General features: G+C 46.8%; 1 protein-coding gene across 1 annotated transcript in view; it reads left to right on the forward strand.

The window, feature by feature from the left end:
* Positions 1-16,304, forward strand: part of LOC146810896 (5-phosphohydroxy-L-lysine phospho-lyase-like) — a 250,027-nt gene that overhangs the window by 219,272 nt on the left and 14,451 nt on the right. The gene's annotated exons all lie outside the window — the stretch shown is intronic.

Raw genomic sequence — 16,304 nt, forward strand, 5'->3', positions numbered from 1 at the left:
TCGGGGAGTGATCAGAGATGCCCCTGGGTCTAATGTCAATACTGGCAAGGTTGTGAAGGCAACCGGGGGAGCCCAGAAAGTGATCAATACGGGTGAGAGTGTCGTGGACCCCGGAGTGGAACGTGTACGAGCGCGTCTCTGGGTGGTACCATCGCCAAAGATCTGTGAACCCTAGCGCCGCCGTGAAGCCCGCGAGTCGCGTCGCGCCACTGCCGCGCGTTCGAGGCGGAGATCGGTCAACGTGGTCATTCATTACTGCATTAAAGTCACCCCCAAGTAATACTTCCCCCTCTGGTAGGGTGAGGAGAAATTCACTCAGCGCCGGGAGCGCCGCGGCATGTAACCCGGGAGGGATATAGACCGACACTACGTTGTAGAGATGTCCTTCCCATTGTATGTGGGCAGCGGCGAAACGCCCGGCCCCATCCGTATGTGTACCAAACGCGATTAAGCGGGACTGTTTGCGCAGCAAGATGCCAACCCCCCGGGACCCAGAGGTGAACTCAGAGTGCACCACCATCTTATACCCCCAGCGGTCCAATGCTTTAGTAGCAGTGCCTGTGAGGATGGGTTTCCTGAAGTAAGACCAGTGCCGGGGCACATCGTTTGATACTATGCAGGACCAGGCCTCGCTTGATTTTATCTCCTAAACCCCGAACATTCCAGGTAAGCAATGAGAGGGGCTGCACCGGGGTCCTGTCAGTGTCAGGGGCTACCTCACTAAACAAGTTTAAATTCACGGTGGGTGAGTGAAGCGACAAAGCAGGAGTCGGATAGTGCAGAAGGCAACCCGGGTCGTGTGTTGAGCATGTGCATGGTGTAAGTCTGAAGGCCGTGTCCCATATAACCAGAACAAAAGAACAAAACTAAAGAACATACCCCATCCCCCCGCTCCCTCCCTGCCTCCCTGCCATACGGACTCAGAACTGCCCGCCACCCCAACTCAGCAGAGTGCTCAATCCCACGAATCCCAAACAGTACTTGCGCTTTAGGGAGCGTGGAGTCCGAGGGAGACCAGGACGTCCCCTATCCCCAGGTCCCAACGTTCATGTCCCAAAGCATCTAATGTGTGGACCACACAGCAGCAGCGGTCCCCGGAAGAAAGCCCCGAACCACATTTCGGGAACGATATAATCTATCACGTCAACCGGTGGGCTCCTCCTCGACCTCTTCAAGGCGCCGATCTTGTACATTAGGATCGTCCGCACTCCCGGGACGCCTTGTCCCCCGGCTGGAGCGCCGTGCACCACCAGCCTGGCGCCACCCCTCCAACCAGTCATGAGCCTCCTCTGGCGTGTCAAAGAAGAGAGTCTTGCCCTCCGCCGCCACACGAAGACGGGCCGGGGAGAGCATTGCATATGGAAGTTCTCTGGCCCTCAGTTTCTTCTTGACTTCCACGAAACTCCGCCGCTGCGCCGCCACCGCAGCCGTATAGTCAGGGAAGAAAGACACCGTGGAGTTCTGTAGTTTGATAGGTGGTGCCACCCGCGCCGCCTGCAGAATGGCGTCCCTGTCTCGGAAATTAAACAGGCGGGCCAGGACGGGCCTCGGAGGCGCTCCCACCTTCGGACGCCCTCCCGGTACCCTATGTGCTCGCTCCACCGAGAAAAACGCTGAGAGACCCCGGGGCTGCAACTTGGATTTGATCAGTTCTTCGACATATAGATCCATGGCCGGGTGCCCCTCACTTTCGGGAATTCCAATAATGCGCACATTACGTCGAGAACGCCCTTCCTGGTCATCCAACCGGGCCGCCATACGTTTGTTCTCTGACTCCAACTGCGACACCCTCTGCAGAAGGCCTTTCGAGTCCTTTACCAGAGTCTCCGTTACCTGCTCCACCTCCGCAACCCTGGCGGACATTTTCTGGAAGTCCGCACGGAGCAGGGACACGTCCGTAGAAATCGTCCCCACCGTTGATTGTACCTGTGTTAAGGCCGCCATAATGTCCTCCAGTGTCACCTTCGGTGCGTCGGTGGTCGCCGCCATATTCTCCTCGCGTCCGCTGCGGTCGGACACCGCGGGGTCTTTTGCATAGGCGAATTTATCGAGCTTGCCTTGATGGTGCCCCTTGGTTCCCTTCCCACTCATGGCGCGGATAGAAGATGCCGCTCCAAGGACCCTCCCGCAGCTCAGCGGGGAGTCGATACCCCAGGGTTCCTCAGGCCGGGCACGAACTCCTCAGGCAGCCCAGGGAGCGCACTTCGCTTTAGGTCTTCCCCCTAGGGGTGTTGCGGATCAGCCGGGCCGGCTGCACGCCTCAGTGGGGGGCCCAGGGCAGGGTCACAGTCCTCGGTGCGTCCCACCGGTCCCCACAAGCAGTGCAGGCTCGAGGAAGCCCCTTCGGCATCCGATATCAGCCCTCCAAGTGCGGGCGAGACCCTCCGGAGAAGTAGTGGAGCTCACGCCTCGGCCCCGGCGCCCCGGGCAGGTTCGTCGTTGCGGGCCGATCGAAGTCAGCAGACCCGATTACGCCTCTCTCACAGGATCACTCGCCTCATCTCCGCCCCGGCTGCCTCCGTTAGCGCTGCCGTCAGAAGTTGCGCGCAGGCGCCCAGCCTCCGTCTTCGCCCCCGGGTCAGGCCGGTCCGGTCACGCCGCGCCCGGGGTCACCCCGTCACTCGAGGCCCCGGTCGCGCACGCCGAGCCAGGCCGCAAAGTTTCGGATCTCGCCGCTTCCGTCCCAGACGTCTGAGGGACTCGGGAGTTGGATCCGGGAGCGCCGCCGTGTGTCCGCCTCCGGTTCTGGACCTGTGGGACCGGATCAGTGCGCGGATGAGTAACGGATGAGCGGGGAGTCGATCTCTTCCCCGGAGCCCAACTAGGCTGCGGCCATCTCGCTTGGCTGCAAGCCACGCCCCCTCCTTCATTTCATTTTTAATTTATGGACCTTTGGTGGATAATGTGATTATCTGTTTTTACGCCGTGTAAATATTTGCATAGCACCCACACCGGAGCTTGTCCTGGCGCTTGTTCTGTGACATCAGTTGATGCTCCTTCAATTGAGTCGTTCACATTCAGCAGCATCCCTCCCACAGCAAATGAATAAATTACAACTAGGTTCCGGCTCATCATTCCCAGCCCGATGGGTACAACCTGAAAGGCAGAATTACCTTTGACTTTGTGGCGTTGGGAGTGGTGAGCCAACCGAAGTTTTGTAGGGTAGTTCTCTAGAATGGTAATTATCAGCCAAAATATGATTAAAAATACATTGTCTGAGTTTTTATAAACTACCAAATCCCACCTGAGTTATGCACCTGCAGTTTTTGCCTCCGTTGCCTCTCTCTGACAATAAAATAGGCCTGGGTGCTCCAAAGTCCGTCCTGGAGGGCCAGATCCATGCCAGATTTTTAAGATACCTAAATGGTGATTTGCTAAAAATCTGGCATGGATCCGGCCCCCCAGGGCCGACTTTGGAAAACCATGAGATAGGTTAATCTTTTGCTCTCTTCTGCCTTCTTCCATTCGAGAGAGAGCGTTTGCTGTGAAACATTGATTGAAATAGTGAATGCGAGAGCATCACCCTCGTGTAGCGCTCCAACAGAAACCACTAATAGAGCCGACTATTAAGGAAACTGTCACTTGGTTTAATTGCCTTTCCCCTCTCTTCCCCTCGATCACCATAAGAGCTGCAGAACCTTCTAAAGGACGTTAGGCCAAACTGCCTGCTAAAGGGCCGCTTTGTTATACTTGAAAAAACTGGTTTTTTTAATTGGCTGCAAGTTGTGTGCTTTTCTTCCTGTAAGCTTTGTGTTTTTTTCTGAGTATATAATTGCCCATCTCCCTCCAGCAGCTTTTGTTTATAGGTTTCATCTGAGACTGCGCGCTTGCCAGACATTTTGTTACCTATAAGGGTCTTGGAACGCCGTCCACTGCTTACTATTTGTTGGCTTTATTGTCTTTCTTACTTGCTGGCTCCTGATTGGTCAGTGCGTGCCAGTTTCACTTGCTCTTCATTTGTTTCTCCCTTTTGTGGAGCATGGACTAAGTACTGATTGCTTCTTTTTGTTTAGTGTCCTTCCGCAGCACGTGTTGGGATTGAGGTACTTTTTTTCTTTCTTCTTCCCTCTTAGTCTTTGTTATTGCTCGTTCCCTATCACCCTCCCTCGTCAGAAAGCGTGCAACCATCCTACTACTGCCACCACCCACTACCCTACCACCACCACCTTATCACCAACTTACTGCCACACTACAACCCTATCACCACAGCCTCCACCCTACCACCACTATACCAACACCCTACCTTCATCATCACCACCAGAACACTGCCCTAACCATCACCACCACCCTACACTAACCACGACCACTACGATAAACACCATCACCGTAGCCTAACCACCACCTTCACCCTAACTACTACCACCACCCAACCCACAACGACCACCTGCATCACCCTACTACCACCACTCTACAACACTAACTGTCATCATCACTAACAGTTATCATCACCGTCATTGCCTTAACGGCGATCATCCTCACAGTAACCACCAACACCACCCTACCACCAACCTAACCATCACTACTACTCTACCATAAACACCACCATCATACCCTAAAATGTACCACCTGAACCCCCACCCTAACACCACCCTAACTACTACCACCCCTCACCATCACCACCACCATTTTAACCACCCTACACCCCCATCTCTACCACTCTTCTCGCCACCACCTCACTGCCACCACTATCTCCACCCCTCCCTCACCAGCCTTACCACCACCCTCAACGTCACCACCCCAACATCCCTACCCTAACTACCACCACCACCCTTTTACTTAACATAGCTCTCAATTCTGGTAGAAGCTCTTCATTTTTTACAGCCATTTTCAAATCAATACTTGACTGATGTTTTCGTGGAAAGTTCGTTTACTCTTGAGTAATTTATTGTCACCTGAAACTATGCATCTAGTTATCTACTAAAGCTAAATTGTATCAAAGATTAAGATCCATTTACACATAATTTGCAGCTGTCTATCAACTTCTCGACTTTATCTATGGAAATCAATATGTGAGCATGAGAAGGAACTCCAGGTCGGATATTGCTGTGAAACCTCAGGCGAGTGCTCGCTGCAAAGCTTCACATGTGCATAAAATTCATATTTGATTGCCTGGTACATTTTGGTGGTTGTCGCATTACATGGCATTCTTTTTATAAAGCAACCTACAAAATCAGTTAACCCTGCATTGGAGACTGGTTGTGTGGGCATACTTCTTTCTACCTCTTATGTTTGTTTCTCCCGTGGAGCATAAGCTTACTACTTGTGTCCTTCCACGGCTTACTTTTCCAAAACTCAATTTTTGCTCTTGAATAAGCACTCCATGTGAGTGTGCATGTGCTTTCCAGCAGTCTTCCTCATGTACTTCTCTTCACCTTTCCACCACAGTCCATGTTGCTCTCGCCCCACTGCTTCTTCTCTATTGCCCTCCATGTTGTACTTGCCCTTGTGTGCTTCTCCCCGCATTGCGTTGCCTGTTGTGTTCTCCCCTGTTCCACGTTGCCCTCTCTCGCCCATTTTGTGTACTCCTCCCACTGCCCTCTGTGTTGCTTCCAGCCCTGTCCTCTACAATTATTCCCCACCTGTGCCCTCCCTGTTGCTTCTACCCTTGTCTCCTTGTTGCCTCCACCATTGTCTCCTTGTTGCCTCCACCCACTCACTTAAAAAAAAAATAGTAAGGCGCCTACAACATGACACTGCTAATGCAGCTACAACATAGCACTTTTTTGCTTTGGGTTCCTCTTTATCCATGCAGCACTGTATTGCTAAAAAGCATTGGCAAAGCCAATAGTCCCAGAAGGAAAGACTTATTGGCTTAGTCAAAGTTTGTTTCACTCTATCTCTTATACCTACTGTCATTGATCACATTCATTTGTACATCTTAAATCCCTCCCCCCACGGCATCTAGGCTGGCCGTCCAGTAAATGCGCTCAGAGTTTAAAGGTGTGCCCCTGCCTTGCCTCCCCAGTTTGGGCCTGGGAAGGCATTAGCCAGAGCTGTCCCTCCCTTGAACACCACTGACTAGCTCTCCTAAAAGGCTTAGTCAACCCTGTGCAGTATTGGGTGGCCTCATAGTGTCTTATATCCCTGTATTCATCTGTGTGCTGTGTCTTCTTGTGGATGCACCTTCTCCAGAGACTATAGTATCTTAATTCAGAATGGTTAACGGAAATAGTTTTACCATGATTTCGTAATATCTTTACTCCCTGGTTAGTTTTGGAAGTTGCATCTCCTGGCATTGCACCTATGTTGCTGCTAGGTGATTTATATGGTCTCTTAACAACATCTCTTGCCAGAAGAGAGCTACGCATCTCATGTCTGTGTTCTCTTTTCCACAGACATTTCCGTCAGATCTCTTCCTTCTTCCTCACTCACCCTCATGCTAACATTCAACCCACCCCTCCCTTGCCCTACTCCCTTGAACCCTCAGCTTCCGGATGCATTTCCCTCATAATCTAGATCATATACATATACCCCTGGGCTTGTCCTTAAGCTGACAGCCCTCGCACTTCCAACGTTTGACATCCCCTTTCAGAGCACTTCAACCACCATCTGCAGACAATCACATCAACCATAATAACACACCAACCGATTTGTTTCAACCTCCTCTCCATTGTTTTCCCTTCCCTAGCCATAATTCCTCTACCTCCTTGATGCACACTCAGAGTTACATGCTCCTCCCTCAAGTCCTGCACACCCCTATTTCTCTCCCTTTCGTGTCTCATATCTTTCTTTTCCAATTTCCTCCGTAGGCTTCCTGACTCTCAGTCTTGAATGCCCCTTCTGTCCTCCCTAACCCTTCTCTTATTAATTATCTTCTGCCCATTCTACCCCTTGGCCTCTAATACATGTTTTAGAATCCCATCCCTCCACTTCCCTCCTACCCTCATCTACCTCTCCTCCCTTCCTTCCCTACTTTTTTACCCTGTAATAACTTTCCTTTCCTGCCTACTCTCACCTCTTCCTGTTCTCCGGCATCCCCCTCAGGTGCCACCCTCCAGTGCATTTCCTCTTCTCACTAATCTAGCTCGGCCCTCCATGCCAATTCGTGCCCTCTTAACAGCCTCGTACTATTTAAATATCCCACTTCCCTTCCATACTAGTGTGTCTCTTCTTTCCCAAATACCCCTAGTGTACCATATAAAGTTCTCTACCTTGCAGCCCCCAGCACCCCCTCCTGACATCATAAACCGCAAGATAGTGCCTTCTTCCCACTTATTTGAGTTTTTCTTTTGCTTTTGACAGATACAAGAAAGGGGCAATCTTACATTAAGAAGGATAATATAAAGCAGGGTTCTCCAACCTTTTCTGTAACAAGAGCTAGTTATGTTCAATGAAAATCACTCCGAGCTGCTAATATTCTTAGTGTTGTAATAGTGACCACGTCAGGCAGGTTTGCATTAGTAGCCAATGCATGCACGATTACCAGCAGTGATCACACTGCATCAGGCAGGGTTTCCACAGTAATCTAAATAAACCTTTTTCACTGTGGAATGCCTATACATGACAGCCATCGCTACAATGCCCCTGGCACCAAGGTAGAATTAGTAATATTGCATGATTTATTACTCAAATATCATCTTTAAATATATTTGGGAACTCCATTTTTCTCCAAACATCAGCTTAAGAGTTCTGAAACTACACTCATTCTCATATCGAATGAACAATTGTGTTATACATATATCTATCAACCAAGCAAAATCTTATAATTTAGTAGGCTGAGCTGTGCACAGGAGAGCTACTTTCAGGCAACTGGAGAACTACCACTGGTTCCGTAGATACTCATTGGAAAATCCTGATATAACAGTTTTGAGACATAAAATGAACATTTGCAATAATGCTACGCATTGCCAGACGAAACATAGTAAGATCATATACGAGTGCATATCTTTACCCGCAGTCATAGTAATACATTTGACAACTAGTTGTTTAAAAAGTGTTTCACTCAAGCTTTAAAAGTGACAGATGAGGGATCCCATCTTATTTCTGTTGGGGTGCTTTACCATACCTTGGGAACAATATAAGAGAAAGAGCAGGAAAGTGTAGCAGTGTTATTGCATAATTTTTTGTCAAGAAGTTTATTACTGCTGCTGTGATTTATTTTGTGTTTCCTTGATAAGCTAAGTTCTTTCCTGGGTACGGAAGGGTGTTTAGTTTTGTAGCCTTAACAAGCATTGACAAAGTAATTAGTTCTCAACTGCCAGTGGCGTTACCTGACCTCTTGGTTCTGTCAACATTTTTATAGAAAAAAAAGCTTATTTGCTGATGAGGAACAGCATCGGCATAAACAAAAAATAAAATAGGCACTTCAGCGTGATTTTATAAATATGTGTATGGGTCACCACGCAGGGATTAAAGCACATGCATAATTTTTATAAAAAATTTAAATTACTGTTCCAAGATAGCGGATGCCAAACGTGGAGCCGTAAATGCATCAAAACATAAAGGATCGTCGTACAAGAAAAATGCAGCTGCTGATCCCTCCAAAAAAGAAAAACAAATAAATGAAAAAGGAAAAAACAGCGAGAAGAGGCAGGGAAGTAACATAGGAATTTTATGGTGAGGAGCAACTCAGTGTTGCCAAGTGAGAAGCCTGTAAGCGGGGGTGTGAAGAAAAAAGAAAACTGGACGGATGTGATGAGAATTGTAGTGGACGAGGTGGGGGGATGGGAGGGAGAGTAACAGTGAGAGCAGAGGGGCGGGACGGGGAAATGATGTGGGAAGCAGCACACAAGAGTGAGAGCAAGAACACATATGCCCCCTTTTGAGGTACCTGAATGCAGGCATTAGAAGGCTACACATCATCCAATCAAACGGATGGGGAAGAAGGACCAGGGGAGGCACAAACACAAAGGGAAGAAAAGTAATTGAATAATAAAGCAGATGATTAGAAGGTAACCCCAACCAATAGTAAACAATGGCTGAACTCAAAACCCACTGAGCTAGTGGTATAGTACACATATCTGAATGTGCAGCGGGCATGAAGAGGGGAGACCTTTAATTTGATACGGATGTTACTCTGCAAAAATTCAGTTTTAATTTTCTCTTGTGCGCGTTAAAATGCTTTGATGAACTTTCCTGTCTGTATTTTAATGTTTGCCCTTCTTGGGTCCGGTGCAGTCAAGGCTTAATGGCCAGTCAATAAAAGTGGTGGGAGGGTTCACATGACCTCCAGCACTTTGATTGAGCATAAGAGAAATCAGATGCCAAACACTAAGGAAGTAGTATGCTTCCATGAATTCAGTTTTTATCTTTTTCTAGTGCTCTTTAGAATTGGTGAGATTACCAGTCTAGTCCTTTAACATTTGCCCATCTTACTTTGTTAGGACTCATTGGCCTGGTTAAAAACATTGATGGGAGTGGTCACATGATCTGCCCATCACTGATGGTACACATGGGAGATCAAAAGGTAGATGAAGTGCTGCAACAGCGGCATATGCATAGGGTTCTAAGTGTATCGCCATGACTCTTCAATGCCGTGTCGGCCACACTGTTTGCCTCTTTATCCTGCAAATATGGTTTTGTCAGTCCTTGCACAAAAGATATTTAATCGGGTTGTAGAGGTATAAGAAGAAACTGAAGCACCAGCGTTTAACTAGCTTCCACAGGGTGTCAAGCTATGCCTATCAAGTACAAAAGACGAGCTGCTGTGGCGGTAGCGGAATGATCTGTTAAGGATTATCTGCTCTTGAGGGAAGAATTTCAGTGCTAACCCATTGCCCCCTGATCAGGGTTCATCTTGCCTAACCTCAACTAAAGCAAGACAAAAAAAGTCTGAATGTATCCATTGGGATATGAAAAGTGAGTTGTCACAAGACTCTGAGGGAGGGGGATGAATGCCCAAGCAATAATTTGTATAGTAGTAGATCAAAATTGGATTACACAATCTTAGTATTCTGCTTTTTCAATCCTCAATGTTAAAGGAAAATCTAGCTTCATTGTAAGAAATTAGCTTGCACTGTGAGGAGGCATTGAGGAGGTTAACCTTAAAGTGAAGAATGGGCTTCTTAACCCCATATGAGAGGTGGCTGCTTACTCGGTCTTCCGATAAAAAACTCATCTCTGATCTATATAAACACTTGCTTGCAGCTACTACCCTCACCTATATCGCCGGACGGGCAAGATGGGAGCGGGAGCTGGGGAGGACTCTCTCTCACATAGAATGGGACAGCATATACTATAGAGCTCGACACTCGGCGTACCATGCAGGATTAACAGAGACGCTGACCAAAGTCGCCACCTACTGGTATCATACACCGGAACGACTCCACCGCTTTGACTCTCGCGGTAGTGATAGGTGCTGGAGGGGCTGCGGGGAGGTGGGCACTTTGGAGCATATTTTGTGAAGTTGTGATCGCATCCAGTCCTACTGGGCAACAATTGTGGATGAATTAGATGCTCACCTAGATACGCAGCTTCCTCGCTTTCCAGCCTATGTCCTCCTTGGCCTACCCAACCCGCTAACATATCCCCTGAAATCCCGGAGAGGCCGCCTCATTGCCATTGCCCTAGGGGCAGCCACTCAGAATATAGTAGCACATTGGCGCTCCCCACAGGCTCCTCCGCATTCGGGCTGGTTACAGCGGCTGTGGAGGATCTTGGGCATGGAGAAACTGTCCCTCACTCTTGCGAGCAAGGGGGAGGAATTCCCGAAGCTTACAACGGAGTTCCGGGAGTTAACGTGCCCCCGGTACCTCAGGCTTCTCCGCCTTGTGGATACTGAACTCCCTGCGAAACGCAAGCCTCGAAGGCCATGCTGAATTGCGTGTATCGGGGACCGTCCCTTTTTTTTTCTTTTCTTTTTTTTCCATAGATTGTGGAAAAGGGGGTGAGGGGTTAGTGGGTAGTTTTGATTTTGGTGTTTTGCGTTGGTCGTTGAGGGCCCTTGTTGTTGACCCGCTCCTCGCATCTTACTTAGTAATGCTACTATAGCCGACACTAGTTGTCTGTATTGCGCTGTCTTTCAGGAGCATGCGGTCCTGTTGTTTGTTCTTTGTCTCTTTCAAAAATCAATAAAACAGATTTAAACCATAAAGTGAAGAATGGAAAAAAATCTTAAGTTACCAAACTGTTGTTTCTGCTACCACACACGCATTGAAGGGTCACAAGGAGAAAGGATATAAAAAACGATTTGTTATAGCCTTTGGCTTATTTTGTTGTATTTATTGATAGAAAAATTAGCCTACTCCTTGATTTTAAGCTCCCACTTTGTTACAGAAAGAAAAGCTCAGTTGTGCCCGTATGATAGATAAGTTAAGTGAGCTCAACAGGTGATGGGAGGAATGCATGCACAATTTCTAACCAATAGCAAGCTGGGGCTAGAATTCCAAGCCCTTGTTTTTCACTCACTGTGCCACTCTAGACAAATGCTCGCTTTATGTAATTCAGTACTGACCCTGCTCGCCCTCTGAACAGTTCATCTCGATCTGCCACACAAGGCCCCTTCTGCAACGGAACACAAGTAACCCCCGCCCAGTTTCAGCCCTCTTATGCCGCCTCAGTGAGATATAGCTTGGATCTTATGGCGCAGTGACCAACGACCCACATCTGGCCATACTCTTGGCTTCTAAGGACATAAAATCATTCACACAAAGAATGATGGGAGGAATACACGCAAAAAGTCTAACCACTGGAAATGGCTCAGTAGGATTCCAACCCATCGTTTTCCACCCTTTTTGTGTGTTTAAAGGTAAGTGGACTGCCAGGTATGATAGGGTCCACTGTGTATATTGTTAAGCAGGTTCCAGCAGGGCTAACAATGGGCACTTTGGTAGAACTTCTCTAGAAAATGGAAACCAACAAATTGGGAACACAGAGAGAGGAGGATATTAACCACTCCATTAATCAGCAGGTTGGTGAGACAGAGATTCATTACACTCCCAAACCCACAAGTCCTAAAAAGTACATTAAAAATCAAGGAAAGTTCAATAAAAAATTACTGAACAAAAAATGTAATCAAGGAAAGTAAGCTAATGGAAAATGAGGTTACTCTTAGGGGCAAAGAGCTGGAAATACAGCATGTTCAAGCAGACACAGTGGCTGGTAATCTCAAAAACTCCAAGATGCTTTACCTATGCCAAAAAAGTACGAACAGGGAAAAAGAGTAAAAGGCTGAATAAGTTTCATAAAGGGTATTCGCTCAGAACTTTGAGAGTAACACTTGTAACACGCATTGCAAAGCCGTAAGGTCTCACCTATGTGAGAGCTATTGACATTCTCAATGTTTTTTTAGCCATGTTATACATCAGTGTGTCTGCAGTTCAGCATGGCTAAAAGTTAGTGGAGTAGATTGGAGTGAGGTAGATTGTCGTAGAGTGGAGTGGGGTAGAATGGAGTGTGGTGGATTGGGGTGGGGGAGTTGGGAATATTAGTGTGCTAGATTGGGGTGGAGTGGGGTAGATTGGAGTGGAGTGGGCTAGATTGGACTGGAGTAGATTGAGGTATATTAGAGTGGAGAAGATTGGAGTGGGGTAGATAGGAGTAGGGTAGATTAGGGTAGAGTGGAATGGGATATATTGGGGTAGATTGGAGTAGGGTTGATTGGGGAAGAGTGGAGCGGAGTTGATTGGGGTAGACTGGAGTGGAGTCAGGTAGATTGGAGTGAAGTGAGGTGGATTATAGTATGGTACAATTGATACGAGTGGTGATAGATTAGGGTAGTTTGAAGGGAGGTAGATTTAAGGAACGAGGTATATTGGAGTGATGTGGGTTATAACGATAGAGATTAGTGGGGTAGATAGGATTGGAGTGGAGCAGGTTGGGGTAGATTGGTGTGGGGTAGATTGAATTGGGGTGAGCTAGTGGGGTAGATTGATATGGGGTACATTCGGGTGGAGTAGGTTGGGATGGAGTGAGGTGGATCGGGGTAGAGTGTGGTAGGATGTATTGGGGTGGATTGGGAAAGAGTGGAGTGGATTGGGGTTAAATGGAGTGGGGTAGAGAGGAGAGTGGAGTGGAATAAGCTATAGTGAAGTGTAATAGATTGGAGTGGGATAGATTGGGTGGCTTATATTGCGGTAGAATGGACTGAGAAAGATAGGAGTGGGGTAGATTACAGGGGAGTTGAGTAGAATTGTGTGGGGTAGATTGGGTTAGGGTGGGGTAACTTAGAGTGGGGTGGTTTGGATGAAGTAGATTGGAGTACGGTAGTTTGAGGTGGAGTAAGATAGTTAGGGGTGGAATGGATTAGATTGGCCTGTAGTGGGGCAGATTTAGATGGCATGTGTTAGATTGGAGTGGGGTAGTTTGGGTAGAGTGGAATGTGGTAGATTGGGGTAGAGTGGAGTGGGGTAGATTGGGTGGACTGGAGTGGGTCGATTGGGGTAGAGTGGAGAGGGGTATATTAGAGTGGAGGGGAGTCGGATAGATGGGAGGGAAGTTGAGATTGGAGCGGGCTGTACATCCTCTCATTTTGAAGGCACATGCACCATGTAATCTCTTTTTGTTATTACCTTATGTGCATTTCTAGGCTGCATTTGCTGTCCCGTGTGATGTAGATGGATTTAGCAGTGATATTTGTGGTGGAGCATAAGCCTGCTCTGACTAGTTTTGAGTTCCAGTTCGTGCAATGGGAATGTTGAAATTATAGCTGATGGTTAATTTTGAGTTTTTGTGAGGACAGCCAGTTGTATATTGTAGCCATGCAATCTTTTTGTAGTCAAGATATATTTGGTGGTCGAATTACATTTAAATCTGCCTTTTTTATTTTTGATGGTCAAATAGACCAGGGAAGTTTAGGAAGTCTAATGGTTAAAAGTACAGATTAAAATTGACAAGAGCTAGTACTGAGCAATATGGGAACCCAAAAGGATTCTTGTAGGAAGTAGAAGGCTTTGTTGGTTATGATAACCTGGTAGCATTCATTTAGATATGTTGATCAATTTCAGTCCTGTTCCCTCAATACCTGGAGGTGGAGGGGGGTTGATAGGAAGTGAAGGCTCTCAACTTTTTAAAGAATGATTTGATTTTTTATTGGCCTTTTATATCTTTTGCAGTGATATCCATTGGCATTAACATATTTTACTCATTACATTGTCATACTTGTGATTCATCCCTACTATTCAGTGCATCCATTTCCATAACTGCACTTCTTAAACACTGCAAAAGACCACTTGCACAACTCCACATTCTAACTAAAAAGCGCACAAAGACATCAAAGCTACAGCTTCACATTTATTCTTTTCCATGATGTAGTCACTGTGGGTGAATTACTGCAGCCCTAGTATCTCCAGAGTGACCCACCTGCCAAAGTGATCTCAGAGAAGAAGGGGTTGCTTTTAAGTAGCCATTCAGATGATACAGAAGGGGCGCATCTAGCCTATATGTAGTCCCTATTATTGCCCGACTCCTGTTAAGGAGACAATAATGGATTTGCATGAGGTAACAAAGTCAGGTGTTCCTAGCTGTCTGTTATTCCATATGGAGGCCCGTTCCTTCACATTCTGTCCACTTGAATAATTCCCTTTCCCATCTATGTATGCCAGTCCCTTCTGAGATTTCGAGGTCATTGCTGTTTGTCTTTTTGCTAATGCTAGATCCATAATTATGTTAATGACTTTTTTAATCTAGGGGTGAGAGAATAACATTAGTATACCTGTCCCTGGGATCAGCTGGAGAGCTCGATCAGTTGCTTTATGAATCGTTCTTATAACTGCTTCACAAAACTTGGTGATAACACTGCAGCTGCATAGCAAGTGGTAATGATACGCATCTGGGACAACCCACTCGAGCGTCTGGCAAAAATTATTTAATCTTCTTGGAGTGATGTAAACTTCATGTTTGTGATACATATAAATTGAGCAAAAATTTTTATTTTTCAAAATATTAGGTGCTGCGCATAATATTAAGCTCCAGTCCTAATCACTGATCTGTTTTCCTATGTCTAAAGTCTAATTATTCTTCAGACAATTTAGTCTGATCTACCAGCGCTTTACACAATATTACCGCTTTACTTCTGCTATTTTTCAATGTATATCATTTTCTGGGCCAGGTGCTATGGGGGTTTGTGCATTTTCAATAACAACCCTTTTCAGAGGGGTGCTCTCATTGAGCCATAGTGGGGAAAGCATCCTACATGTATTTCAGATGACTAACTCAACAAAGTTACTAATTTTAGCACACTTGTATTTGTCCCTAATGATTCCACTCCTTTTTTAGGTCTCGCCTAGGCAGCGCATGCACTGTCTCTTCGAGACATGCTGTATTCTGAATATGGACTTGAAGCTCCACCCATCTTTTTAATTGTCACTTTTAACTGTTCTTCCTAAATGCTTCGTTTTGTTTGGTTAATGTGTTTATTAGTCCCTCCGTTTCTACTGTTGTAACCACCCATGAGGACCTCCTCTGTCACATGTGCTCTTACTCTGTTTTAAAAAAAATAGTTTTGCAGCACTTCTCTTTTTTTACTGACTTTTTGGTAGCTCGTGTTGGAGCCACAATAGCAATGCATTTGCTCACAGAGCAGGTCTCTCCCGCTCCAGTTCCTACATTTGTTCACGTTGTTGCTTCTTTGCCATTGGCAGCAGTGCACGTCCCTTCTATGGTGCTTATGTTCTTTTTTTTTTTTTTTTTTTAATTTGTTTTTTTTTTATTAAAAAAAAACCACATAATTAACACAGACATAAACATAAATGCACCTTGCCTCAGTACATCATATTCCAACGCAGTATCACCATTAGCACATTGCCCGTTCCAGACAAGCCACAAAAATCAGTATCTCTGCACACCCCACCTGTGACAGCCACCCCCGTCTCCCCCCGCCCTCCCCTCCATCCCCCATCATGCCCCTCCCCAGGCCGCGAGAATGGTACGACTCCAGCCTCAGTCGCTCAGATCGGACTCTGAGTCCGCTACCGGGGGTTCACAGATATTGCCTCTAGCTTATGTTCTTTTTAAAGGCATTTACTTTACATTTTTCCACTTTGAAGCGCTCCTGATCACATGCTTTTTGTTGCTTCTTTGCAGTTGGCAGCACTTCAGTTCCTACATTTGCTCACTGACCATCACTGTCCCATTTCAGTCCCTACATTTGTCCATGGAGCAGCGTTCTACTGCCCTTAATAGCTTTATATAAATAGTGGCTTTGCAGTAATAAGTGTGGAGGGCTCCCGCGCTCCTTATAGGTACTCACAGAGTAGTCCCTGAGGCTGCGGGAGTCAAACTGCAGTGACTTCTATCTTCCGAGGTTCTGCTGCATCCTTCCTGGCCTAGGGATCTCCAGGAATGTTGACTCAGTTTTGTTAGAAACCGCTTCTTTAATCTCCCTCCTTAACCGCTCCACTGTACCCGGAATGCTACAAAGTCCCGCC

This window comes from Triturus cristatus, chromosome 7 (genome assembly GCF_964204655.1).
Source record: "Triturus cristatus chromosome 7, aTriCri1.1, whole genome shotgun sequence".
Taxonomy (NCBI): domain Eukaryota; kingdom Metazoa; phylum Chordata; class Amphibia; order Caudata; family Salamandridae; genus Triturus; species Triturus cristatus.